Below are 4,252 nucleotides of genomic sequence, written 5' to 3' on the forward strand. Positions count from 1 at the left end.
CCATTGTGGTTTATGCTTTGTTTTTTTTTTTTGCTGCACAGGACACTGCACTTAAAAATGCAGCTGTGGCTAAAAGCTGCTTATCGGTCAACTTAATTGCTGTTAAGTATTTCCACCAGGTGCTAGGTGGGAAATAATCTCAGAAAAATCTAGTTGTGGTCTTGGAAATAGTGACTCGACAAGATCTGGAGACTTTACAAAATCTTTAGTCTGGGACTTAAAATTCAGTGACATTGTCTTTAGATATGAGAAGTTGGTGAGTGTTTTCTTTTTTTCTTTGTTCAAAATTGTCTAGTGTATGGGAGGCATTACTGGAACAATGAGGAAACGGCCATCTACAACACTTTCTTGATGTGATATTTCCAGGGTCCAGCAAGCAAGCTTTGCTACTTGATGCCCAATGCCAAGACTAAAATCTGCTTCATTCAGCATTTATTTAACTTTTAGTATATGCAGATTGAATCACGGCAAACGTAGTAATCATTCTGCATCCTCTACTTTATGGTAGCCACTAGGTTAAAATTTGTCCAAGGTAAGATTGACTTTGTTAGAAGTAATCTATACACATATAAATGGTTGCTGACTTAATTACAGGGCAGCAGAACATGCAGACGGTATAAATCACTTCAGAAAGTTTGTTTTTCCCTTTGCAAAGTTGTTCAGACTCCAAATAAAATCTCTAAACTGTCTGCATGAAATATTACAGCTATAATTGTACAGTTGATAATTTATGTATGACATGGAAAAAATAATTTCCCTTTACAGTGGCTGTGCTGTGGCTTTGTGTGAAAAGGTGACCATGACAAATTGTTTTGTTCCCAATCTACTGCGCTCTGTCCAAGTTCACAAAGGTCTGGGCATGGTGATGAAACCTGCTGTCACTGGGAGAGTGTGGGTGGTGTCAGTTTAAAGCATATCATCTGTCAACACACATGCTTCAGTCACTCACTCACTCACTCTCTCACACACACACACACACACACACACACACACACACACGCACTCCTTGTACTCATTTTGGCTTTCAAGGCCAGGGGATAATAGTGTCACTGTGTGTAAGGTTTGCATGCGTGCATATGGGTTTGCATGTGCTCTAAACCTGCCTCCTGGCTGCATGAGTGTGTGCTTTTGTGCTTTGTTTTGTATGTGTGTTGCTGTTGGCAGGGGAGACAGCAAGACACATGGCAAGTGTGTAACCAAGTTCCAGAAACACCTGAGCCCCACTGTTTTTGTGTGCGTGTAGGTGGGTTCGCATGTTGAAGGGTGATCTCCTCAACACAACACCTGTCACTGGATGTTGATGGTGGATCTTGCTATTTCTTACCAGCTTCACTCTAATTGGTCATTAGTGTCCTGTCAGTTCATTGTGTTGGAACTCCTCTGTAGAAATCTGCCCTGTTTGGAGCACTTCAATGCATTACTTTCTGCTGCAGTTCTGGGTTAATTGATGCCATATAGGTGTAAGGATTATGTGATATTTTTTTTTCATTTTTTTTTTCATTATTTATTTATTTTTCTTCTGATGGAAGATATTATGGTAACATTTTATGATGGGGAGGCAAAGTGGGGGAAAAAAAGTTAGTGTGACATATATGTTAGTCATGCAACAAGTGTCCAAAATAAGTTTTTGTCTAGATGGGAAAGGGGGACTTTATTTCCTTTAGCTATTATGACTATGATACATGACAAATTGAGAAATTGTGGGGCTTTGAAATCTCAACAAAAGAAAAATTTCTAGCATTTTTAACATTCCAGTATGATCTTAAGGTGAAGTAGCAGTTTAATGTTCATACAATGATATGCAGAACAACTGAACGCCCTGTTGGCATTAGTCCATATTTTTTAACCTTACAATCAGGCATTACATTTATTCTGTGGGCTTTGTGTGCATTCAGTGCTGCATGTCTACTATTTGTATGGTCCAAAATATGTTACTGCAGAACAACAACAAATAAGAAAGTGGTAAACTTTAGTTTGCATTTGTATTTACTTTGCTCAAGTAAGTTCTTAGTAGAACTCTCTTTGCAGCGATCTCTCTGTGTGTCTACATTTTGCTACTGTAATTTTGTAATCATTTGACTGATCTCTTATCAAGACGTTCCTGCTCATCATTGTTTCCTTATTTTCATACTTAAGGTGAACCTTTGCCTCATTGTGAGATCTCGGGAACACTAAAACCAGTTTCCCAGTCCCTGCCAATTTAAAAAAAAAAAAAAAAAACGGAACACAGCATGAATCTGCTACAAACCACCCAAATCCTGATTGGCAAACTTGATGGCTTTTTTTGTCATTCCTCCATAAAGTCCTGTCTTGTGCAGTGTATGATTTGTAGTGGTTTAATCTCTGTCTAATCTCTGCTCTGGAGCTTTGCAGTACTTTCAGGTTACCTTTAGCTCCTCCTTGCCTGGCTTGTGAGATTCTGTTGTCTGGCCTCCCTTGGTGGCTTTGTTTTGGTGCCTTTTTCCCCCCCCAATTTTTTTTAGCATTGATTTAATGGTTTTCCATGGGATTTTCTGAGTTCATATTTTTTTCTTATAACCCAACCCTGATCTGTACTTCTCCAGAACTTTGTCCCTGACCTGTTAGGAGAGCTGTTATGTCTTTAGTGTTCTGTTTTCTGGGCGGTATACCCCTTGATTTGTAGAGATTATTCTTGGGCCTTAGGATCATATGACAGAAATGTACATAACAGAAGGTATTCAATGGACTTCTGGAAGCAATTTTCAGCAGTAGATCTTGATTTAGCAAAGTGAGTAAATACAACCACTACATTTCAGGTTTATATTTATTTATCTTTGTTTTTTGCACTGACCACCGATTGATTCGGGGCAGAGCCACCTCTAGCACACGTAAATTACCAAGGAGAAATAGCAGCAGGTTAATTTGGAATTTTTTGTTTTTTGCCAATAAAACGGCCACAGATGTTATGCAGAAGAAGTGATGTTTAATTAATGTGGAATAATTGTGACTGAAGTCCACCATATTTGTACAGTGTCCCAGAAAATGCAACTGAAACATTAGCTCTAACTTTCTGTGTTTCTGTTTCTGGCACACTGTGAAGAAGTTGAGATGAATAGTATTCACATGGTTACATTAGCAACTTTGTAATGTACTGATGAATGGTTAATCAATTCAAGCTTAAGTTAAATAGAGGGAGTCCATCTCTAAATTCTGCTTAATGTAGCGATTAAGATATAGATGTTACATTTTCATTTGTAGGAGTATTAGCTTAGAGCTCGCTTCCTTCATCTAATCTTAATCACCAGTATGTTATAACTGTAATGTAAGCGTACTAAATTAAATTTGTTGTGGTGCTGATGATATCTCCATTGGAATACTTGTTTAATGTAAATTAGCTTTAGCTCTAATGTTCTTCTATGCATGTATCCCTTCTTATATATTTGTAAAGTTAACTAAGTAAAGCAGCTGTAATATCAAGCTGTTTTCCCCTTGACTTATTTTTAATTCCAAACCCCAGACTGATTCTTTTCTTATACTCTGATATTTGATGGCATGATAGTAATTTTAGCTTCTTCCCACACATGACTGACATGCTAATGTTATGCATTTATCAACTATTTGAATGTTAATATTGAATCTGTCTTTATAGATTGATGCGGTGTGATGGCTTATTTCTGTGAATTTTGCAGCAAAAGAAACCCAGATTTGCTGAAATGTCATCATCTGCTTTGACACTGAGGGAAGCTTGCATGTGCTGCTCTGAATGCTAAGAATAGACCTTAAAACCCTCCTCTGCTAAACCGGAAGACTCTATATTTAACTCCTAAGTCTGGTTAGCATGACAAATGAGGGACATGCATTCCATATTGCATTATGAGGGCACTGTTACAGACTCTATCTGGCCTGAAATTGGTTTTGAGATCAGATCAATACATTTTACATCTTGGAAGGTCATCGATATCTTTGCAGTCACACAATAATGATGCTGCAAAGCTCTGCTTAAGAATTCCATTTAGATGGATGTTAGCTGTAGCTTCAGCATCCAATAGGATTAGTCTGCATCATCACTGCTGACGCACTTTCTGTTCAGCTTTTTAGGCTACTGTAAATGAGTTCATTACACGTGAGTAGCACCCCACCTACGGAGTTTGAAAGAAAAATGGTTTAAAACATGTTCTCTTTATTTATGGCAGTTTATTCAGGGTCATTTTTCTTTTCATGGCTAATGCGAAAGATCTTCCTGAGGCAACAAGACACACATTACATCCGTGTGCATGTGTTTGTATGTGTC

This window comes from Leuresthes tenuis, unplaced genomic scaffold, assembly GCF_036924035.1.
Source record: "Leuresthes tenuis unplaced genomic scaffold, fLeuTen1.0.hap1 SCAF_23, whole genome shotgun sequence".
Taxonomy (NCBI): Eukaryota; Metazoa; Chordata; class Actinopteri; order Atheriniformes; family Atherinopsidae; genus Leuresthes; species Leuresthes tenuis.